Below are 26,514 nucleotides of genomic sequence, written 5' to 3'. Positions count from 1 at the left end.
AAACTGTCTAGTCAATGTATATAGTTCTTAAAACTTGTAAGAATTGCAATATTAAAAATATATGTTTCAAGTTAAAAAGATAATATATGTTTTATCAAAGCATAATTTTCAAACCAGAAAGATATCTCACTTTTCTATAGATACGCAAATTCTAGTTATTACCAATACTCTTCCTGAAAGATTTTGTGGGCGCTGTTTCTCAGAGCTGAAATGATTCCGAAACTTCATATTTTGTCTGATCGTAATTTAACTAGAGAGAAGATTCAAACTTGTTTACACTATTATATCGTATAAAGTCCAAATTCTCGAAAACAGGGACTTGATTTTTTTATATTTCACTTTTTCACACTGAATAAACTTTATGAAGAAATCTATCATATAGTTCTATAAAACTCTTAGGTTGCTTAAAGTCTGTTTTTCAACTGGATGGATATGTATTTTAAAGATGGTAATATATAGAAGCTCTAAACTATCATGATGATGAATTAATGTAAATACTCCCACCCAGTGTCACCATCTCCATGATTATGATATGGATTTTACGAACTTGAGATTATTTGGCTTATATTCAAAATGGTAGTATAATGATAGTCCTAGCTTTTAAAAAATTCGAATTTTATAATGAAGAATGAATATAAGATACAGATGGTTAGCTGCACTTTAGTTTAACGGTTTTACATTTGTGTTGCCACAAGTGGCTTCAGACGAAATGTTAAACCGCTGTATGTTTCGTTTACGGTGAATTCCCGGAATTTCAGCAATGAAAAGCTGTCATGATAAACATGGTAGAAGTATATAAAAATACATTTCGTAGAGAAATATTTACACAGCGAGATTGTCAAACGATCTACAGCTAACGTACGAAAACACTGAAACAATAAATATTTAATACTTTCCTTGGAAGCGGAAAAATTTGAATAATACAGCATTTAAAAGATTAATGAAATCCAAACCATACCCCATTCCATTATAAAGCAAAGCCTTCATCCTCAAAGTGACAATGTTTATGAGGTACATTTTATGATTGTCGCTTCTGCAACACCATGAATACTTCCGTTTTCCTCCTATGCTATAACAGATTTAACGGGGAAAGTTGAATTTATTTATTCTGCTGGTTAATCAAGTCTATATCTAAAACTCTTATAGAAATAACAAGAGCATGCATTCTCTACGTTGTACTAAATCCAGGGATTAAACATTATTATAATTACGTTTAGGGACCGTCTCTTAGACTCTAACTCATCACAAAGTTTACATAGTAACACACACTTTAGGATCGTACGTTTTCCTCACAAAAATCTCTAAACTTGAAAGTTAATCAGTATTTACTTAGAACATTTAGAGAGAACATCTTTTATTGATTTTTTAACATTTTATTCTACGTTAATCTTATGTTTTAAACATTAAAGGTGATTTTCATTATTAGGCAATATGAAATCGTTGAAAACGGGTTTTCATAGTAAAAATAGGCGACTGATAAAACTTATGACTAATGTGCTTATAAAATGTATTGCTCACGATAGTAAAACATACTGTATTTCATGTGAAGTTTATTTTTGTTTCAAGTAAACAAATACGCTAGTGGAAATATCATTAGAAGACCGGCCAAACAAAATATGTGTTCTATCACAAGAACTGAAATATAAAGCAAGATAGATTCAACATTTGTGTATGCACAAAATATTGGAAAGCATCGCATAAACAACTTGCACAAGTCTATTTAATAAAAAATAGTAATTTAATTAATTTTATATAATATAATACCCATACACACACACACATTATATATACACACACACATATACACATTACATACTTTAAAACAATGTATTCTAATCAACAACTTTGACAATACTATTTGCACATCTCTCAGTAATGGTTGGTTTTCGTTTTTCGGTTACAAGTGTGTGAAGTGTGTTGCATTATTTTAAACTGAGCTTGATATAAATGAAAATTAAATCGCGCATATATATATATATATATAGGTTAATTAAGCAACTTCCACAATTATCAGAACGTATTTCGTAACGATGTAGGAAGTAGAAACAGTTTGAACATGTACATGGTTTAAATTTATTCTTTGAATGACGTCCTATAGGTATCCCCTGGTAAAACAGCAGTAAGTTTAGTGACTTATAGTGTCAAAATCCAACGTTCGATTCCCCGCAGCATACAGAGTAAATAACCCAATGTGGCTTTTCTCTAAAGCAAGCAAGTGATTAATTATTTTAGACTATGAATATAGATTATTAAACATTCAATGTGAAATAATTACATTTTTCGTTTATCCTTTCATGTAACGGTTAAGAATGAGTAGAAACGTTTTTAATTCACTAATCTTATTTTTCCTACATATGAACACAATAATATAGAGCAAGTTATCTGCCTTTCCAAAGAGATGTATTTCATTGTTCAAAGATCATATTACACAAATAGTCGCGATTATGCTGCATTTCTAAGCCTAGTATCCCACAATTAACCTTCCAAATCCAAGGTGTCCACGGACAGTATATTTTTTCCAATAATTATTATGTTAATTAACTATATACAAAATAATCTGACTGACAATTACATACCTAGAAAGTTAATTAAAATCAAAATATTTACTTTACAAAGACAGTTCTGCAGTCAAACGTCTGTTTGGATGTACTATCTTTATTCTGAAGAAACAAACACATATTCACTAAGAATAGAATGGTAAAATATTTGGAAAATATTGAAAATAACTCACCACATTTACTTATAGATAATATGGTTATTATCTCTTGTATTGTTGTTAGAATTTAGACACATTGCAGCTGTCAACTGGCTGCCTGGGTTTATTATCCAGATTTCTCAAGAAATAAGGTTGTTTAGTTCAAAAGTGTTCCATGATTCTCTAAATATTTTTCATAAGAAAACTCGTTTTTGCTTGCATTATATTGATACAAAAAAGCGTAGTCTATTAAAACTGTGGCTGATACATTTCGGTGGTGGTAGAAAAATATCATTCAAAACTAACATGTTTAATTATTGGAAGCCAAGAACACCGCGCCAAAAATCCCTCTGCCGGTATAATTCGCGCATGCACAGAAAACCAAAACAAGCTTTTAAGTGTACAAAAAACTGCTGCGCGTGAAAATGTCTAGACAAGCGCAATTTATTTTATGGTAATGTATTCTCAATCTATAAAACAACTGCCTACCTTTTTAATATATGATCTGAAGTAACGCCTGCTATATCCAACGCACTCAGTGTTAACACCACACTCTTTTGATATGAAACGTTTTCTTTATTTACTGTGTACTTCTACCTGAATTATATCAACGAAACCATCTGGCCACATGTACAGAACACGTAAGCAAGTAATGTTTCTGTACGATTTTTTAATACTATGAGTACAACCACAAGCTTCGTTAAGTGGATCGGCAACTTAAATAACTAGTTTATCTGAATTGTTTAATGACACTTGTTAACACTATAAACCCTTTCCAGAAACAAAATTACAGTCATGAGACAGTAATTAATGCCAGTTTGCGTGAAGACGTTAAAGATTAGAAATATATTGTATTAGATCATAATACGTCTTGTATTTGAATATTTTCTTACTTTTTCAGTTATATCAAAGTAAAGCATTAGATTTTTTGTGGTACTTGTAGTAAAAAATTGAAGTATGTACTTCCACAAATAAAATTAGATGCTATTTTATATTCCGAATGTCCAAGCTTCTTTGTTTTCGAAACCATATATTAATTGCATGGAAATTAATTAATAATACAAAATTCACTTTATATCAACATTGTCGTGCTTTTCGAGCAGTTCTATCTATAAACGAATAACCACAATTTAACCTGTTATAAAATGATTTTCGAATAGTTGTGGAAATCTCACACACAACAGGTTTATATTTTACAACACATTACATTCAGGTTTAAGCTTGAATGAAAGCTTAATATAAAGTATTAACATTATATTTCGTGAATAAAGTATGTTTTAATCACTGACGTCTAGCAGAACTAGAATATTGTTTAGAAACAGAGAAGTTCTAAAGGTACAGTTGCTTCCAATTTCTTGTCGCGAACGTCAAACTTTATCACTGGATCAGTAGCATATAATAAAGTTACCTTCGTTTGTATCACACTCGAAATAAAGTAATTAGTGGTTACTTAGATACAGAAGAATAGCATCTAAAATAAAATCACATGTTTTATTATTCAAATTTGCACAGTGGACCTTTGTGTCGTGGTCGCCGTGAGGAATGAACCGTGTGTCTTAACATTATAAAATAATGTTTATAAAATTAAAAAGGGAAAATAAAAATAAAAAGCTTTTTTAGCATTTAATGGGGAAAATGGTAACACTATGAAATTAGCCTAAATACTAGCTGGTCAAAAGTTTAAGACCATACTGAAACGAAGCGTTAATCGGTAAACACGTAACGAAATTTAGTCATTTGAGTTCAAGCATTAGCGTTGTCAACATCTCCCATTGACATCCCCTGTGTTACATTGGGTAAAAACATGACAAAGGCTAAAACGTTGACAGAGTTTGAACGTGGCAGAATTGTCGAGCTGCAAAAGCAAGAGCTCTCTCAACGTGCCATCGCTGGTGAGATTGGGCGTAGTAAAACTGCTGTTGCAAATTTCTTAAAAGATCCTGAGGGATATGGAACGAGAATTTCGAGTGGTTGGTCCAAGAAAATTTTGCCGGCGCTGAGCAGGAGGATTCGACGGGTTGTCCGGCAAGACACCAGCCGATCGTCGAACCAGGTTAAGGCCCTTACGGACGCAGAATGCAGCTCAAGAAAAATAAGACAGCATCTACGAGAGAAAGGCTTTAAAAACCGTAAACGTCTTCAAGGGCCACGCCTTCTTCCACACCACGAAACAGCTCGGTTAAACTTTGCTGAGATGCACCAAACGCGGGAGGTAGAAAAGAGGACGAAGGTTTTGTTCTCTGACGAGAAAAAAATTAACCTGGATGGTCAAGATGGCTTCCAACGTTACTGTCGCGATAAGGATATCCCACCGGAGATATTTTCTACACAACACAGTGGAGGAGGTTCCATCATGATCTGGAGTGCTTTCTTCTTCCATGGAACAATGGAGCTTTAGGTTATATAGGGGCGTCAAACAGCAGCTGCCTACCTTGGCATGTTGGAGAGAACATCCTTATTGACTGAAGGCCCTCGCTTGGGTGGAAATGACTGGATCTTTCAATAGGATAACATTACAATCCACAAGGCCCGTAGAACAAAGGACTTTTTCATGGCGAATAATGTGATTTTTTGGACCATCCAGCGTGTTCGCCCGAACTGAATCCCATTGAAAATGTTTGGGGATGGATGGCAAGCGAAGTCTATAGAAATAGACGCCAATTCCAAACAGTGCATGATCTTCGTGAAGCCATCTTCACCACTTGGAATAACATTTCAGCCAGCCTTCTGCAAACGCTTATATCGACCATGCCAAAGCAAATGCTTGAAGTTATTCGCAATGACGGCCGTGAAACTCACTACTGAGACCTCTTGTTGGGCATTTCCTACCCTGTTTAGGACTTCTTTTTGGTATGATCTTAAACTTTTGATCAGCTAGTATTTATGCTAATTTCATAGTGTTCACATTTTCCCTATTAAATGCTAAAAAAGCTTTTTATTTTCATCTTTCGAAGCTCTACTCAAATAAGCGATTGAGTCTAACAACGCAAAATGCAGATTTTCTCTTTATGTTCATTGGTCTTACGGTTTTGGCCAGCAGCGTAAATCTCTAACAAAGCTTGTTTGTTTGTTTTGAATTTCGCGCAAAGCTACTCGAGGGCTATCTGCGCTAGTCGTCCCTAATTTAGCAGTGTAACACAAGAGGGAAGGCAGCTAGTCATCACCACCCACCGCCAATTTAGCAGTCGTTTGGGTTGAACACGAACAACGTTTCGAGGTCATCGTCAGGTTCACAAAGAAAGCTGACCGGAAGCTGAGTTTGAAAGGGGTTGTGTAACAAATGTAGAGGGCACCTTTACCCGTTTGTTTACCGCCAATTCTTTTATGTTCTTTGAATCTGGTTTCCACTATTTCACCAATGAATAGTGGGTTGTTTTGTCACCTATATGGTATACAGCAGTATATGGTTTCGTGGTTTTGATTCGTGAGCTGTATTTACTTTAGTTGGTGGTTGATTTTGCTTTTTGTCTAGGTGTGTGCGTATAATGTTTTCTACGGTTTGTGGAGGAAACTTATTGATGTTGATGAAGTATTGTTTTATTTTGTCTAATTCATCGTTAATTTTATCTCGTGAGCATAGTTTTATGGCTGTGTTTATTTGGTTTCTTAGTATGTTGAGTTTTTGTTTTGTTTCATGTGCTGAGTCCCAAGGAATGTATAGTCCAGTATGGGTGATTTTTCGGTGGATTTCTGTTTTGAATTGTGTGTCAGTTCTTGTAATTTTGAGGTTAAGAAATGATATTTGATTGCTTTCTTCCTGTTCACATGTGAAGTTAATGTTGGGATGTATAGAGTTGATGTGATTGAAAAAATTAAGTATGTGTTCTGTAGATTTGAATCCCGCAACCGTGTCATCTACATATCTGTACCAGTATAGTGGTGGATGTAATGCTGTGTTAATTGCTTGTGTTTAAACTTGTGTCATAAAAATATTGGCTAGAACTGGTGATACTGGGTTGCCCATGCTTAGGCCATTTGTTTGTATATAGTTTTGGTTGTTGAACATGAAGTTGGTCTTTATCGTGGTGAATTCTATGAGGGTTGCTAACTGGTTACTGGGAATTTCTATAGTTGGGTTAGGGTCTCGGATATAAAGTTCTAAGGCTATCTTGCAGGCTTCAGTGGTTGGAACTTCTGTAAAGAGGGATATAACATCGAAACTGGCCATTAAGGCTTTATGATTAAGTTGATTTAGATTAGACTTGAAATTAAAAGAGTCTTTGATGAATGAGCTGGCTGATGTTACATATTTAGAGAATGCCCATGCTATGTATTTACCAAGATTGTAATTAAACGATTCATATGTGGACATTATTGGTCGTAATGGACAATCTGGTTTATGAGGTTTGGGGATGCCGTATATTTGCGGTGTGCGTGAGTCGGTTTTACGTAGGTAGGAATAAAGTGTTTGTGAAATTGTGTTGGCTTTTTTCATTTGTAGTAGTAATTTGTTCAGTTGCGTCTCGTGTGTCTTTGTTGGATTTGTGTGTATTGGTTTAAATTTGTTCGTGTCTGATAGATGTTATTCATTTTTTGAATGTATTCATTCATGTTCATTATGACTATAGCGTTACCTTTATCTGCTTTTAGAATTTTTATGTTTTTGTCTTGTTTTAGGTTTTTAATGGAATTAATGTCTCTTTTTGTAAGGTTGTTTTTTAGTTTTCTGTTTTGTGAAATTATGTTGATGGTTTTGTGAGAAAATTCTTTGAAAAAATCGTTTAAGATGTTGTTTTTAGGTGTTTCTGGAAAATATAAATTTGTAATTTTACCTGGGAAGTTTGGCTGTTGGATGTCAATAAAATTATCTAAGTTGTCTTCTTTATGCCTCTGTAGAAAGTATCACAAGTCTCCTGGCTCAGTCTTCTAAACATGTTTTGATTTCTATGGTTGAATGTACCTAGGTGCTATTGCACCTTTGTTAAGTAGATGTATCTCGTCTGTGTTTAATTGTCGGTCGGATCTGTTAATTATGAGGTTAGTCAACGGTTCGTTGTTTTTGTGTCTTTTCTGTTGTTTGCATCTTAGTTTTTCTTGTAAAATATTTTCTCAACCCAAACGAGCCGTTTTTGCATATAAATTTCTCAACAAGTGGGTTTCTCGACATCACTAGTGGGGTTTACCTTCTCGTTATAACGCCCTCACGGCTGAAAGGGCGAGCATGATTGGTGCTACCGGGATTCGAACCCGCGACCCTCGGATTACGAGTCGAACTCCTCAACACGCTTGGCCATTCCGGGCCGCTCTAACAAAGCCTTAAAAGATTAGTGTAAGCAACTAATTCTTGCGTAGTATCATTATGAGTTGTACTGTTCTTCCCTTACGCTTTCGTTTTCTTGTTATATGGAATGTATATGTTATTATCGTGAATTATTTAACGCTAAATTAATTATTTATTTTCCTTAATTTTTAAGTTAATGTTTATATTTTTATAATCATGTTACTTTACCACACACTTTCATGCTTGTTTTCATTATTACATATTTTGTATTACATTTCGGACTGATAACAAAACGTTTTGTTTTTCATATTGAAACTATTTAAAAACGCATTAGTCAAACGATTTTTAATATTGTTGAGTATTACTTTTTTTCTACCCACCATGTCGTTGTCCCCCCTATAGATGTTCGGTCACCATTACACAAGTCATACAAATTTCATTAGCATATTCACTATCCCTTATTTCCTCTTTACTTCGTCATCTCTAGGATGAATAAAACGTTGTACATCTTGAGCGCTACAACAAGTTTAAAACATTACCAAGGTTTGGGTTTAGATCACATTAAACGGTTTTTCACTGAAAAAACTCGGTATGACAAAAACTCTCTTAGAAACGTTCTAATGTAACCCGTTCTTTGGCGAGTGTGGTGTACAACTGAGTCACCCACGACAGCAAAGAATTTTACAAACGACTAGAGAGATTGACCGTCACATTTTAACGCCCCCACGGCTGAAAAGACGAGCATGTTTGATGCGACGGGCTTTCTTGAATTAATCCAGTAAACGAGATATAAAGTGATAATGCTGGTCATTAATTTTCTTCTAACTGACTTGCAAATCAGTTTTCATCTGCTCAATTCTATCAAGCTCAGCTCTTCAGATCAGAAATGTAACAAAAATAGATGTATCTGTTGTGTCTGGTTTTAAGATTAAATACATGACACTCAAGGTATTATAATGAAGTATATATGGATTCATTGTTACCTCTTAAAGCTGTAGCTGTTTTCCTAAATTAGCATTCGAAAACCAGCGCCATTGAAAATCATGACAAGACATTATCTGGAATTAAGTAAAAAAAAAATTAAAAAGATTCTTTACTAAACTTTTGAATAGACTAAAGAAAACAAAGTGATTTAAAAGCAAAGTAAATGATTTTCCAGGATCTGATCCAAGTATTTACGTCAAATGTGGGCCCAGCATGGCTAGGTGGGTTAGGGCGTTCGACTCGTAATCTGAGGGTCGCGGGTTCGAATCCCTGTTACAACAAGCAGTGGGGGCGTTATGCTGTGTCGGTCAATCTCACTATTCGTTAGTAAAAGAGTAGCCCAAGAATTGGCAGTAGGTGGCGATGACTAGCTGTTTTACCTTTAGTCTTACACTGCAAAATTAAGGAAGGCTAGCGCAGATTGCTCTCGTGCAGCTTTGCGCGAAATTCATAAAAACAAACAGACAAACATCAAATGTACTGACTTCATATGCAATAATGTGTGATATTTTCATTATTATATATTGTCGTATTATTTATTTGTTTGCCTTTCACAAGTATGAAAGTTCAATAACTGTGAGTGATGTGTTTACCCGTAATAAAGACAATATATGTATTGAGCCTGTTTTAGATGTTCAAGATTTATGTTCTTTGTCTTTAATTGTTGAAAATGCTAGTAATTGTGCAAGTCGTAAAACAGTGTTTCTTTGCATTGCGAGTACTAAAAATAGCGTAAACTTACCACACAAACAAAAAACAAACTGATTGCACAACATATGGGGGGATAAAATCACTGTGACCAAGCTGGTCATATGAACCCGAAGAAAGCCGGCCACTCGAAATTTGTATAATAAAGTTCGTGTATGTGTCGTAAGTATTTCTATTCGTTTATTTATATCTGTATTCGTATTAATGGTCATCTTTAGCTCCACTTTAAGTTATCAAGACAAAATGTCGTTATTTCATGTATTGGCAAAGATATTTTAAACATGCTATTTTAATAAATAAGCATATAAATAACGTTCTTTCTGAAATGATTCAAGTACTCTAAGTATGTACCCTTAAACATATTGTATATATTCAAAATATTTATAATAACGCAAAAAAATATCAGAATGCATAATAGATCTTCATAATTACAGTTTCATTAAGAGCTACATTTTTCTGTGTCACGAATTTTTCATTCGTTGCGAATCGTAATTTTAGTTGTTTTTTCTTCAAGCACTTGACCATATATAAATATAAAGCAACCTTTGCATGGCAGTCACTAATTTTTAATTGATAGGCTATAAAATGGGCAACTAGTAAATGGTGCCCAACATCAACTCCCGCGCTTTTCTCAGTTCATTTAATAATAAAATTTGGTTGTTAAGTTTATAAAGCACTGACTGTTACAAATTGTAGAGCGTATTTTGGTATTAACAGGACGCTCATCAGGTGTCCTCGAATTCACATTTTGAGCATACAAACCACTCTGCCATTCTCGGCCCCTAGATTAAGCTTGGCTTTTGTCGTAAATACCTTTGTTCTCCCCCATACCTGCACGAGTCAGCATGCTCGTTTGCATGCAGAGAGAGAGAGAGTTTCATTAGGTATAAAAAGTATAGACTTTTTAAATAAAATAGTAATGTTACGTTATATTATGTATATATATAAAAGTTTATTTGTTATTAAGCTCAAAGCTACACAAAGGGCTCTCTCTCTCTGATTTTCCTGTTAAGCCAAAGGGAGCATATAAAATGAAGATTATTTTGTTGGTTGTTAAGCACAAAGCTACACAATAGATTGCTTGTGCTCTGTTCACCACTGCTATCAATACAAATATGTTATCAATACTTTATAATCACGTAGACTTACATCTGAACCACAATGGGCATAAAAGGAAAGTGGTTTAGGAATAAATAGTCTTAAAAGCAAATACGGAAGTTCAATAAGAATAATAATAGAAACTGTGGATTATTGTATTTTATTTTATACATATTTTGTTAAACGTGTATTGTAAAAGGTTTCAGTTAAAAAACACAATACTATTTCACTTTATTTAATTAAACTTCTATGAAAATATTATTGTAGAAGCACACTACTGAGGTTTTGATGTCTCTTTGAAAATATAATCAGAGGACAAACAATTCAGTGTTAATTTTTACGCTATTCCTACGTATTTGGTTTTATAATTCAATTTATAAAATCTATGTCATGTGCTGATTGACTTTTCTATGTTTTTTGACATATAACAAAACAAGTTTTGTAATCCAGATTGTTTTCTGTGGTTCTTTATTACAAACATCATTCTTATAAAACCGTATTAAAACTTCTGTTAACGATGACTGTAATACTACAGCATTTCTCGCATGTCTCACATGCTCGAGATTCGCCTGTTATCAGTCTCTTTAGTGAATTCTAACCTTTTTTGCACACATTTCCCTCTAAAGTAGCACACAGCCTGTCTAGCTACGTTTTAAAGGTTGAAGAACTTCTTCAAAGGAATGCAGTGACTACTTTTCTTCCAAATCATTTTTAAGAAAAGAAATTTGTCATCAATGGGTCATTCTAGTTTTCTTTTATATGAATAGTGTCCTGTTTTAAATCAAATTTGTGAAATATATATATATGTACATACATATATATATTCAATGATACATGAATTGAGAAAAATGTTATTATAATCATATTGCTTTCTGTATTTAACACTTGCGACAAAAATGGTTAAACTATTGTAACTCAAGTTTATTAAGTTCTTAAAAGTGGTTTGTTTTCACATTAATCAGAAATTCCACCACATACTCTCTTCTATGCATACAGTTAAAACTTTTAGAACCAATCACAGTTTTAACAGCTGCATTCTTTACTAAAGTTAATTATCAGAATACTGACCTTCTCATTCTGTATTGCATTATTTAGTAAAATAAGTTGAATTTTGACAATAAGGTAATTATTCGAAAGTAACAAAGGTTATATGATTCGTCGAACTTTTCGTGGCACGCAGTTTACTATTACTGAATGACTTTCGAGTGTAATTTACCTATCGTAAATTTACACTTGAAACTTTTAATGACAATTTTTTGCCAATGTCGCCAGTGACCACATACTTGTCTTTCTGTCACTTTCATTATTTATTTATCTTTAGAGAGCTACTTCTGTCTCTGTTACTCTCAGTATCTAAAGTTGCAGCTTTTGCTTCGAGAAATGCTATGTGCATGATGCTCATGTAACGTAACCCAAAGATGCATTGCATAATGACATTAACAATGATTAATAAATATGTATTACACAATGTTTAAAACTATGAAAACATTTAACTTAAGCGGAAGAGTAAAGATTTCCAATATGTTAATAATGTCACACCTTCAGCTTCAAGCATGAAAATAATAAGTATAAGTCGTACTCTAATGTGTCGCCATTTTGACTTTTCCGTAGGGATTGAGAAAAGAAGTTAGTATTACTGATGGTATAATTATTTGAACTGTTATTTTCATCTTTAAAGACGAGAATAATAGTCTGAATATCTATACCATTAGCAATTCCATTTTAATAATCTTCACTCTTAAAATTATGTTTATATTGAATAGAATTACAATCACATTACCTTAGTCACGATAAAATATTGATAATCACATTTAATATTTATTCAACGTCATCAGGCTAGCTGAAGAACTCCAAAAGAAGAGCTCAAAATTATCTCACTATTTATTAAACAGGAATTAGAATTTACCCATGCTGTGAATTTAAAATATATATTTTACATTCATACCTGAAATATTTTAACGTGAAGTAACATGGTTATAACAGACATTTTAAAGGAAAAATGCACTGATTTACCTTATTTATTTGATATCGTATTCACCGCTATTGTAAACTCACCGCTGATCCACCTCGTGGCATTAAACTTGAAAAGAAAGATACAAATTGAAAGTGAAAATATTATTCTTAATATTCTTCTTCTTATTAATCCATTTATATATAAAGCTGTTAAATAACTTTAAAATACTACGGTTGAAAAATATGTAAAAAGAAAAATTCCTTAAAACTTAGGCTAATGGTACCAATCTCTCCGTGAGATGTTGATTTATACACATATTGCCCATGTGATTACTTCAAGGTCATGAAAAGCTATAAGATTTTCTATTAGCCCCTTTAGCGTACAGTTAATTCAAATTTGAAGCTGTTTTAAATCGATTACTATAATTAAGTTTAAATCTTAATTTGTTATGTTTATTTATATGAGCCACAAGATTACATAACAAAAAAATTCGTGATTCTCCAAGTTTTTAAGTTATGCTTATGGAAACTAATTGATAGAGATATAATACTCGAGATTCTTACATAATATTTACATATGTTAACTTATAATATTATATTTTACATTGTATCAATGGAACAATTATTACAAACTTGCACGATTCAAAACATAAGGAATAAAAATCGACACGACTGAATTCAAATTTAATATAAAATAAAATAATTCATTTTTTTCCTTTCATACATTTACTTTTACTTTGTATCCATTTCTACTTATACTGCTTTTACTTTTGTATAATCTACCGCTGGAACAACGGTACGTCTATGGATTTACAACGCTAAAATCGGAGGTTATATTCCTCTCGGTAGATACAGCAGATAGTTCATCGTGGCTTTGTTATAAGAAAAAAAGCAAACTTTGTTATAACCTATGCACTTAATGTTCTTTATTTCTATTGAAACCTAATAATCTAATTACATTTTTAGTTGAACTTAGCATGTATTTCATTATAAAGTCTGTAATCCGCTTAAGTTGTTCACGATTAAAACAAAGGTTAGCATGCGCACAACGGCTGTGGGTATTAGTTAAATTGTTTGGTATTTTCTTTATAAACTAGTTTTTACTATTTTTAATTGTTGTTACATATTATTTACATTTCTGTCACGAAGAATATTTGGCTTTCTTTGCTTAATATAGGAGTTTAGTTCTACTTTAAATCTCTTAAGCTGGCCAAACATATCTTGAGATATTATTGGAATTACGGCCGAAACTATTGCTAACATCGAAGGTACTCAACTAATGAATCATCATAAATCATTGCAAGTGAGGACATTACATAAACTTAGTTATATTCATTATTGGGTTAATTTATAGTTTTCATCTATGTAGATAACTTGTCTTGATTTTAAATTAATGATACATAATTAGTGTCATGATAACAAATATTCTCATACTTCTATCTGGTTATACCAAAACCACTTATAGTTACACTTGCAGGATAATGACTGATAATTACACATAGTGCCATATTCTGTTACTCTCTATTTCATAAATACAGGATTTGCACGATAGTATACAAATGTGTGAGTCAAAACACTGGTAGTATAATAAGCTTTCAAGTATGTATGTGGATTACTGATTTATCATTATGTACGTTTTGAATTTTCCAACCATTGTTATTAAGAATGAAGGAGTGCTCTGACAAAATATTCAAGGTTAAATGCTTAAAGCCAATTAGTATAAACACAAATCTGAAATTTCATCATTAAAGGAATATTCTATGTTTTCAAGTATATCAAGTGTTGGATATGCTAATAAAATCGCTCAAACCTTATTTAATGTTAAAGACACTGAGTTAAAACTTTTGATGTCAAAAATAATTTCTAACATTAAAAATGAACTGGGCGTTGCCCAAAGATATTCTATCAAATCAATCCTAATAACATTACCACAGTTGTTGTTCAACTTAGTAATGAACATGATAATGGTTTATCAGCCGTTTCCTTTTTTGACTAATTCTGAAACTAAATGAGCTTTAGGTTTAATAAAGAGGCTATATTTCGTGAAATACTTTTAATTTCGAATAATTATTCTTATATTAGAGAAATTATATTTACCAACAGTTGAGAATAACTATGTTAAATCTTTTTTACCCTCTAATGCGATTCTTATCACATTTTTCTTCTTGATGTTAAGTTTCAAATTTTTCATCAGAGTAGCTTAGAAGTGGCTTTGAGTGACTGTTTTTTATGTAGAATGATATATTACAAAGTTTGATTGTTTATTTTTACAATCAACTTTTGAACAAAGTAATAAAGTATTATCATTTCATAATGTAATAATCGGGATAATGAAAATACTAAGCTAGGAACAAGTGTATTTTATAAAGCAGTTAATCTAAATGGATACTTTTTATCATCCAAAATATACTTCCTTTTTTATTAAACCGTTTTGGATTTTATAACTTAATTAATGGGTTAATATTTTAAAATTATTTTATTAAATAATTTAAAGAAACTTAAAGAGGGAGTAACGGACAAATAAACCTCACGCAAACACATGACTCACGTGGTAAAATTGTGAGTTTGTAAAGTTTACTGAGGGCCACAGTCCTGTATAAGTTTAAATCCCTTTACTTTTACTTTTTATAAATTTCTTAATATTTGAAACTTATAAATCTTTAACTGTTATAAATACATTTGGAATATTAATAGTTATATTTAAAATTTGAATTTATAATTCCTTAATTGTTATCATTATATTTGTTATAGTGTTTTAGAATAGAGTTTTTTAACTACAGCTTCAAATTTTAAAAACGCTTTACATATTTATTTTAACATTCATTAGGAAGAAAATTATAAACTTAAAAGTAGATATACCAATGAAACCGAAAACAAGTTTATTTGAATATCTAGTATATAATAAAGGAAAGGAAATCTTCAAATGCTTACCTCACATGAATTAATTTTCTCATATTATCCATAATATACATCCGTGGGAAAACCCACTTGTAGAGAAAATTATTTTTAAAAAATGACTAGTATGGGTAGAGAAAGCTCTAGTAGAGGAGAGAACAACGTTTCTACCTTTTTCGGTCATCGTCAGGTTCACAAAGAAAGAAAGGATTACTGACCGGTAGTTGACCACATGTTTGAAGGCAGTTGTTTAATTTAGTGCAGGAATGTAGAGGGCGCGCTTGGATGTTCGATATAATTATTAATATCTGTATAAGGGTGTTCATTTGTATTGGTTTATTTTGGGCTTGAAATGTTGTATAAGTAAGACTACTTTAATTTTGCGTTTATGTTTGTTTCTTTATTTAGTATTTGGGTGTTTTTTATGGTTATGTTGTGTTTATTTGATTTGCAGTGCTCGAAAACGTGTAAAGGTGACTTTTTGTGTTCTTGAATCTGGTTTCAATTTTTCTACTTGTTTCTCCAATATAGAAGTCGTGGCAGTTATCACATTGTATCTTATAAGTAATGTTGATGCCGTGTTTGTCAGTTTAGTTTTTACATAGTATAGACCTTAGTTTTGTGCCTGGTTTTTGAATAAATTTGATATTAATTGGAATGTCATATATTGTTGCTAGTTTTTGCCAAATGTTAATTATTTTTCTGTTTATGTCGGGAATATATGGTATGCAGCCGTTTATGGTTTCGTGTTTTTTTTAAATCGTGGGGTACATTTACTTTTGTTAGTTGATTTTGCTTATTGTCTAGGTGTGTGTGCATAATGTTTTCAACGGTTTATGGAGGAAACTTGTTGATAGTGATGAAGTACTGTTTTATTTTGTGTAATTCGTCGTTAATTTTATTTGGGGAGCATAGTTTTATGGCTGTGTTTATTTGATTTCTTAGTATGTTGAGTTTCTGTTTTGTTTCATGTGTGCTGAGTCCCAAGAAATGTACAGTCCTATATTAATAGATATATCCAACATATGAGCACGCCCTTTACATTCCTACACTCAATTACACAACCGCCTTAAAACCTGTGGTCAGCTACCTGTCAGTAACCCTTTCTTTCTTTCTGAACCTGACGATGACCGAAGAAGGTCGAAACGTTGTTCACTCCTCTAAAAGTGCTTTCTCTATCGATACCAGCCGTTTTTAAATATATAATATCCATAATATACACATCCAACCAATATGCAAACAGACATCCTCGAGAATAAAAATCACAATCTAAATAATTTAAATCAGTAAGAAATCGCCTGATCATTTGAAATACCGCTGTTTACCAGTAATTACAAGAATATAATGATATCCATATCGGAAAACAGTAATTTTTGAATGGTTTACACAGGTACAAAACCGATTCTAATTCAGGTTCCGAGGAGATTTATGGAGAACAACAACGTGAGACGACTGCTGCTATTGCAGTAAAAATAAAAGTGTGTCCCAATACTACTAGAACGTAACTTCTTACCATGATTTACAATTAATGACAGATCAGCTAGATTAAAGTTATTTACTAGTCCACGCGCTCTAGTATATCAGCAACAGTGAGTATCACGGATGCTATCATACCTCTTGCCTGTTTGGGCATTGTAATTTTTCCAACGAATCCACGTTTGTATAATTCTCGTACAGTGAACAAAATTGTGTTTGTTGATCAACTACCCAGAATTGTTCATTCAACGCAACGAAATACAAGATATTTACGTTATAATGTGAGTGCCAATGGCAGATGGATGATCACAGCTGCTGTTCGATACATCAGTATTATCGAACAAGGCCTTCTATCTGACTCTATCTTCTATCTCCAATGGCGAACTATCATGAACCGTTTATTAAGCGAAAAGTATACAAGAAAAACATTTTTTCTTGTTCTACTTTAATTGCATTTATTTTTCTTACTTTTGTAAATTATTTTTAAAACTCGTTGTTTATAACAAATTACAAACTATTTTCTTGTAATACATATTTCAAAGCACTTAATAACAATTCGTTATGCTGCGTATTACAATTACAAATAGTCTGAAACTGAGTTAAATTGCAATTTAAGTTAAGAAGTTAAATAAATGTCGATATGTATCAAAGTTATGGTACTTTCCATCAAAACTGATACAGAATATTTCTTTTTAATACAAATATATTTTAATATTCAATCAAAAACACAATCTACAGTTATTTTTATTACAAATAAAGATCTACGTGTAAAAGTTTTACATACTTACAAACAATATCGAGTTTTTTTTTGGTCAGAAACTTTCCTGATGTATTATTATTGAGGATTCATGATGAGCAAACTAATTTCGAGTTGATGCAGGTACAATTCACTTAATATATAGCTAGTTAGCTCTGCGTTCTTAGTTTTCTTATTATCACATGTCGTATTTTTAAACATTGAATTTATATCATGTCTTCATAAAAATACTAATGTCCGATGCGAATCTCTTGAAGTTAATGATTTGCAATGTTAGAAATTTATAAACGTTTCTGGTAAAAAAATCTAAAGTTTGTGATTAATAAGCATTATTTACAATTATAGCTTCCGAGGTTTTTGGTACACCAACTATACCAAACCAATAGTATAAATTGTCTTATGGCGTGTCGTGTTGGTTATATTTATAGGCAAGAGGAGAGTTTCTAGAAATTTCATCTTGCACAACAGCATTGACGATACAATTAGGTTTATGTACACACATATATTGTTCATTTCTATACTCGAGAATCTCATGCACATTTAGTGAATAGGCGATAATTTCGCAATACAGAATTAACAGTACACGTTATGTACATTTTCAAATACAACTTAAACAACCCGGCATGGCCAGGTGGGTGACTTATAATCTGAGGGCCGCGGGTTCGCATCCTCGTCGCACCACACATGCTCGCCTTTTCAGCTGTGGGAACGTTATAATGTGACGGTTAATCCCTCTATTCGTTGATAAAAGAGTAACCCAAGAGTTGGTGGTGGATGGTGATGACTAGCTGCCTTCCCTCGAGTCTCACGCTGCAAAATTAGGGACGGCTAGCGCAGATAGTCCTCGAATGGCTTTGCGCGAAATTCTAAAACAAACATCGATATTAAAATAAATATGTGATTGTAATTCCGTCACTGTTCGTATATTAAACTGCATCATAAACTGTTCGTTTAATGCGAATGTAGTAGCAAATTTTAAATGATTATAACGTCTTTTTTTCATTAAAAGAGGACTTAGCCACATAGAAATAAGTTTAGATCTGCCCTAGGCCCGGCATGGCCAAGCGTGTTAAGGCGTGCGACTCGTAAGCTGAGGGTCGCGGGTTCGCATCCCCGTCGCGCCAAACATGCTCGCCCTTTCAGCCGTGGGGGGTGTTATAATGTGATGTTCAATCCCATTATTCGTTGGTAAAAGAGTAGCCCAACAGTTGGCGGTGGATGGTGATGACTAGCTTCCTTCCCTCTAGTCTTACACTGCTAAAGTAGGGTTGCTAGCACAGATAGCCCTCGAGTAACTGTGTTCGAAATTCAAAAACAAACAAACAATTAGATCTGCCCATGGATTTAATTCTTTGAATTATTTAAATAGTGAAATACTAATAAAAGAAACATTACTCATAACATAATTTTTATTGCTTAAATCTTTGAGTAAACATTATTAAAATAAATTATGTTGTCTAGAAATATCGATGAAGAAAAGTTGACCGTTAGCTATAATCCTTGCTAATTCCGGTTATTATTTTATTCGTACATGACCTAGCACTGCTTGAGGACAAATTTTTAAGTTAACAAAAGTTAATTTTAGTAAAGAACTCAATATAGCAAATGATCAAAACATCTCAGTTACCTGACACAGAAATACATACATAAATTGCTAGAAAATTTACCCTGTTGTTAATTTATTACATGATAACACACAGTTCACACGTAAGCGCCAGAGCAAAAATTTGTATCTTTATTTAATCCCAAATACAAGGATTAGACAAGTTGAAGTAGCTGCTAGTTTCGAGACTCATCTGAAAAACTGAGTGTGAAATGACAAACTCGGATACAAGTCACATATTGCTTTATCCTCTAGTGTATAAGAGTGATATATTTATGAAAGACATTTAGGAATGTCGCACGTTTCAGAAAGAATCTAACAGACTTTGAAAAACAGGTAATACTAGAGGACCAACCTAGCAAATGTGGTTTAATAAAAGAAAACGGTAATGTCTGAAGTATTGCGAGCTATGACTTCTAAAGTAATATCGGTTTGTATTGCAAACATTAAAACCTAAGTACAAAAAACAAGTAGCAGGAAGGTTGATATGTTTTATCGGGATATCAGGGTAGCAACCTACACTGTTCAAAGAAAATAGAATAACTAAAGTAGCAAAAACACGTTTAGGGTTCACTGTTTTTGCTGTCAGACAGTGAACCCTGAACATGTTTAGGTGAGTCTTGACACTAGCAGTTTCTTCAACTTGTCTAACTTGTATTTGAGATTAACTAGAAATTTTTGCTCTTTTACTTATATCATTAGCACTGGTATATGTACAAGTTCAATCTGAGATGTTATAGCAGGAAATATATTAGGAATGTTGACGTTTTCAATGATACCAATATGATTACGTATTAAGTTAATGATTTAAGGTTTTGAATTGATCAACATAAATTATATTTTCTTTTCACTCATTGTGAAGATTAGTTTATTTCTGTATGGTTCAAATCGTTTTAAATACTAACAACCTATGCTGTTGAACTTATGTCACCGATGTTTAAATAGGCCACGTGTCCACTTTTGTATATTTAACTCACTAATACGATTTGTTTCAAAGCCAAACACTATACGTGGAAGAACACTAGAGCTTTCTACTTTATATTTTATGAAATATTGTAAAGGTTCATTAGCAACTTTTAAGTAGTAATTAAACTTATGATGATGTTTCTTTCCAATATTTCTTTGAAATAAAATCTTATTGTGCTTAGAAAACTATATTTTTAAGACCTAAGAAATGCTTTAAATAGTTATTTTTCAATGTCTTCTATTCAATCTGATTGCATGTCCTATGGTGAGTTTAGAGACTCACAAAGCTAAAACTCAGAGTTTGTTTTCCTGCGATAGGTAGTCAGTTGTGTAGCTTTGGTTTGTAATAATAATAAAAAACAAACAACTTACAATACCTCAGGTATGGGGATAAGTACTTAAAGGAAAACCTGAGTTTTCTTGAACGATGTACTCTATTTACATTTACGATTTTATATTTATCGAAACAATTTGTAGCTTTCACAATGGTGAAAGAAGTTTGAAGGTTTCAATAATCAAACTGAATTTGAATTGACATAAAGTAGAACAGCCGACTTAAAAAGAAAACTGAGAGTAAAACAGAGAAAAATGTGTTGTATTTCATCGAGATTGCGTTAAACGAATAGTTTTAGATTCGATCATATTGATTTTACATTTGGTGTTGACATCGATAATATTAGAAAATCTACCCTCGGTAATTCCATAAATTTTCGTCATCGTTAACTCATACGGTACTATATAATTAATGACATAAATTATTGAAATGTGAAATGCGTTTCTGAAACTGATGAAGAAATAGCATCACATTTCACCCCTTCTCAAGAATATTTATAATTCTATGTTAATTCACCTTGTGTACACTTGTATTTGTGAACTACTCCCACAGTTATAGAACTAACAGGGACAAACTTGGCACACGTGCTAAGGTACCATGGGCGTGTAACTTAGCATGTTTTGCTTTGAGTGCAGGCTCACCTTTGGTAGCTATACAAATAATTTGAACAGTACATTGAAGCATCTGTGAATTATGAGAATGTCTTTCAACCCCCCAGTGACGCGCGGGTACTTTATGCTGGTATGTCTAAATGATCAAATAAAAATAGAAATTCGAATAAAATTAATGAGAATTTAGAAACTGTACCTTTTGATATTTTCTGTATTCTGGGGAAATTGCTTATAATAAGATATGCAAGAACTGCTTGAGGGGAAAACCTGCTCATTATTTTGATTAATAGTGTTTCTATAATCATACGTCCAGGAAACACGTAGTTGTTATGCATAGATGATTTTCCTCACTTCTGCACGAGGAATTATGTTCCAGAACATCAATTTTCTCGCAACTGCTTCCAGCGTTTCAACCGTATCTTCCATCTAACTATGTAATAGAATGGTTTACGGTAAGTACTACATATATGCGTGTATGTAAATATTTGTATATGTAGTCTAGCTTATAGATTAATTTAGGTTTTGCTTTTCTACCCCGTAGAATATTTCATTTCATTTTACATAGTATTATCTACAAGTGGAATTCTATATTTGACTGAGGGTATCTTCCTTATTTTGTTATTTCCAATTTTCGTATAACATCTAGCAGATAATGATGGAATTAACGGAGTTACTTCTAAACTAAGAGGTGTGAGGAAATGATTTATTATTTCTAATATTTAAGGAAACAAGATTTCCAGAAAAACAATACTGTTATATTTCATAAATTGCAAGTGATTTTTGTTATACATTTTTAACATGATTTTTGTTCAGTATTTTGATTATAACTAAATATCGGCTTAGCGGTAAGATTACAGACTTAAAACACTAAAATTTAGGGTTTGATTTCCCGTTTTCAATAGAGAACATATAGCCTGTTGTGTAGCTTTGCGCTAAAAATTACTTGTAACTACATTACATTACCAACAGGCGCAAATAGCCATGCTACTTTGCGCCAATAAGCTACAACTACCAACATTACCAACAGCGTAGACATATAGTGAGAATTTTGAGCAATTTTATCGTATGTACCATTATGATCTTCCAGATTCGAGTGTTAAAAAGTTTCATATCATACTCTGCTTGGACGTTTGCACCGTATGAAAGTAAGTAATAATATTAAAATAAAAACATATGGAAAATTATGGTTACTGATATTAATGTAAGAATCTCTAGACAAATATCTTTTTTCTGTGAATATGAATATATATTATACAAATAATAAAACCCAACAAAGTTTTTGAAATCAAAGTACTCATCTGCAGTCCCATGCTGGTACAGCAGCAAGTCTCCGGATTTACAACAATAAAATCAGGGATTCGATTTCCCTTTAGACCGAAAACACTCCTAATTTAAAATTTCTCAACAAAGAACAATACTTTTTTGTTAAATAAATCTCTCCTAAATCTCTGTTCTCATTTAATGTAATTTTTAAATACCAATTTTATCTTTGTATACATTTTGTACAGAAAATTTAGCAGGCTACATAAAAACAATGTTGAAATCCAAATCAGCAAACCACAAATATCCTAGTCGATGCAAAGTCGTAAAACACTGTATTAGAACTGCATTTTGACATTATTACATGTTTCACAGGTAATACTAACATATTTTTCAAAGCAAAATACTCGTTCAAATCATCAGATGTGTTTACATCGGAATGGTAATGAAAATCGTAAAAATATGAATTAATTTGGAACACCAGGACCATCCAGAAAGAGACCCGTTACAAGTCGTATCAAACCATAGTAAGTACTGTGCGGTGTCTTTTAATAACTGGAAAGCCACGAAACTAACGCTCAATGACAAAAAAACCCGCCGTGTATATGCTACAGGTAACACCATTTAATATAATGAATAAGGATCTTCCTTCATCTAGAAAAACAAAGTAAGTTACGCGCACACAAGCAGCTTCTACGAAATATACGTTCAACTTAGAGTATTTAGAGAATGAAATGGGTATTAAATTATTTCATACAAAGAAATATCAGTTAAGTTTTTTGAAGGCAGTGATTATAAATCTCTGGGCGGCTGCACTGTTATAACAGTCACTGTACACTAGCTAGATGATAAATCATGAAGGGAGGATGTATGTGATTTTAAACGAAGGAGTCTTTTGCAACGGAAACTACTTTGCAGATCTATTGTCAAGATGCATCATCGTCAGAAACATTATGAGTGGACGTGTAATCAAATCATTTAATTTTCTATTTTTAGTCTATTTATTTTAGATTCATGCATATGATGTCGAAAGATAAGTGCATTTCAAATCTCATATTCAACTTCAAAAACTCGATGTATGTTTTTCATACCTATTTTTATTTTTTATCTTATCAATTTCAGAGTGGCATTTTGTCAATTTTTTTGCTTGTTTGCGAATTTCGCACAAAGCTACTCGAGGGCTATCTGTGCTAGCCGTCCCTAATTAAACAGTGTAAGACTAGAAAAAAGGCAGCTAGTCATTACCATTCACCGCCAACTCTTGGGCTACTCTTTTACTAACGAATAGTAGGATTGACCGTCACATTATAATGACCCCACGGCTGAAAGGGCGAGCATGTTTGGCGCGATGGGGATGCGAACCCGCGACCCTCAGATTAAGAGTCGCACGCCTTAACCCACCTGGCCATGCCGGACTTTCTGTTGACTGAAGAGAAGGTAATTTCTTAGGGGCTCTCTCACCATTAACCACTTGGTTGCTTTTCTTCGACAGACCACTGGAATTTGACTGTCATACTTGTGACGTACTCACGGTCATTAACGGCAAGAGCGTTTTTCGTTCTTTGGTTTTGTTGTTGTTATTATTTTTGCGAAGACACACTTTCTGGCACACTAATTTCTGAGCGACACTCTGTCCCTTTATAATAGGAAGAAATAAATACTACATGCGTTTAAAATATGGCTTCAGATCTGTTATGAATGACATTTAGGGCTTATTAAGTTGAAATAACATCAGTTTGAGTTAAATTTTAGTAGTAACACTGATCTGATTATATAAATTCTCATTGGCATCATCTGTCTTATCAGTCGGTCTTTGACAACTGATCACTAAAAGCTTTCTACCCTAGAAATTCCTTAGGGTAATCCATGTTCAGATTCCATTCTTTGAGTACCACGTTTTATGTCTTCAGTCTTAACAAGCCCCCCCCCACTAGTACAGCGGTATGTCTACGGATTTACAACGCTAACATCAGGGGTTCGATTCCCCTCAGTGTTCTTAGCAGATAGCCCCATGTGGCTTTGCTATACGAAAACACAAACACACAGTCTCAACATGTAATAAAAAGCTATCCTACTTCTTTATTTTAAAGGGTTTATTACTGTTAAATAGCTTATAATATGAAATGTCAAAATAATTGCTATTATTAGCGTTTTCCAACTGTAATGTTTGAATAATTCTCGTTATATCATATTGTGTCACAGTCTCCCATTTCAACTACAACCCTGAACTAATCTGTTTAATTCCTAATACTTCTAAATCAATGTGATAACAACTAAGCTTATACTTGAGTTATTATGTTTATCTACAAATTTGAAAAGCTGTTTTGAAAAACTATTACTTAAATTATTATGCTCTAAGTCTCTCTTTCTGTTCTGCTCATTACCATAGCTGTCTTATCAATTTATTTATTTCCAGATTCCCCAGCTCACTTACCACCTTGTAGTTTTAGTTTACACATTCTTCAGTGAATATCTTCGGAACTTCTTCAAAGATTCGAATATCTATCCTACTTAAGTGGAAGCTACCTCTCGCATATAATCCAACCGAACCCTGAAAATTATCTTACAGGACGAACCAACCTAACTGCTATTCTAAACATATCCTTAAGGGTTTTTTTATTCATTTCATCCTGTAACTCCCGATTCAGAGTGATCTTTTCTCATCTGATGCACCTAGTTCAATGATGGATGAAGCAAGTTATGCCCATAAATATCAATCTCGACAACAGAGAGCACGCATAACTAAAGTCTGACAAAGTGAATCAGCAGCCAGTAATTTTCTGACTGTATAAGAACCTCTATAGGATTCTCAGTTTACTGTTGGCCAAAACTCAACAGTCTTAGCTCTGTTAAGAAACATCAGGACCTAAAGGACAGAAGTTAGATGTACTGCTGGCTAATTAATTTCAAGAGCTAGAACTGTTAAGACAGCAGACACTCACGAGTCAAAACACGACACAGGGAGAAGTGAAGTTCATAACTAGCACCTAGACAAGTTGGTTTTCTAACATGTAAGAGAGATCTGAGAAATGTAAATGCACGTAGACCATATCAATAAGAAACATCTATACATCAGAGTAGACCTACAGTAAGCTTCCTTGAACAATAACCTTAGGGTGATTATTGTGATTCAATAGCGTGGATAGAATCATTGGAAATGCAGTGTACCTGTAGCTTTCAGTAATGCTGAGAATGTTCCAATTTTGAAATTGTAGTGTTCAATACATTAGTAATTTTCTATGAAAAAAAAAAGGCTTGTGCTGTGGCGAGAAGAGGAAACAATGTTTGACTGGTGTTTTGAGAGCACACAAATACAAATTTGTGAGTTGTTAGAATTGTTTTTAATGTATGAAATTTAGAAACAATGGCTTAAATTTTCTGAGAAATATACATAAGTGGTATGTCTACTGTTTTATTTGGTAATCAAAGGAATATTCTTAGACATGCAGATTGATATACATGGTTTCATCACAAAATATGGCCAGGCACGGCCAGTTTGTTAGGTTGTTCGACTCGTAATCTGAGAATCACGGATTCGAATCCCCCTCATACCAAACATGCCCGTCCTTTCAGCCGTGGGGTCCATTACAAAGTGACGGGACAAACCCACTCTTTGTTAGTAAAAGAGTAATCCAAGAGTCAGCGGTGGGTGGTAATGACTATCTGCCTTTCCTCTAGTCTTACATTGCTAACTTAAAGAAGGTTAGTGTAGATAGCTTTCGTGTACTTTGTGCGATATTCTAAAAACAAACAAACAATCGCAAAATACAGTTTTAAAGAATCGAAATGCTAACTGTAAGTGTAATAGGGGGAGACAGAAGGACTTATGTGGTGAAGTCTTGTAATGTACACCATAATTTTCACATACTATATAAATATAAAATAGTTCATGAGAGAAGTCATTTGAAATATCGCCAAAAGTGAGGTCAGCGTGTTTGATCTGAGTCAGCTGA

General features: G+C 33.0%; 1 protein-coding gene across 1 annotated transcript in view; it reads right to left on the bottom strand.

Annotated features, from left to right (window-relative positions):
- The window catches only part of LOC143252898 (adenylate cyclase type 8-like), a 220,061-nt gene extending 216,822 nt beyond the window's left edge, over positions 1-3,239 (bottom strand). Inside the window, exon 1 of the mRNA XM_076505721.1 lies at positions 3,185-3,239. The gene's annotated coding sequence lies outside the window, so the exon portion shown is untranslated. The remainder of the gene's footprint in view (positions 1-3,184) is intronic.
- Between the last annotated feature and the right edge of the window lie 23,275 nt (positions 3,240-26,514).

This window comes from Tachypleus tridentatus, chromosome 6, assembly GCF_004210375.1.
Source record: "Tachypleus tridentatus isolate NWPU-2018 chromosome 6, ASM421037v1, whole genome shotgun sequence".
Classification (NCBI taxonomy): domain Eukaryota; kingdom Metazoa; phylum Arthropoda; class Merostomata; order Xiphosura; family Limulidae; genus Tachypleus; species Tachypleus tridentatus.
The sequence above is the reverse complement of the archived record's forward strand: the minus strand, read 5'-3'. Positions and strand labels throughout refer to the sequence as shown.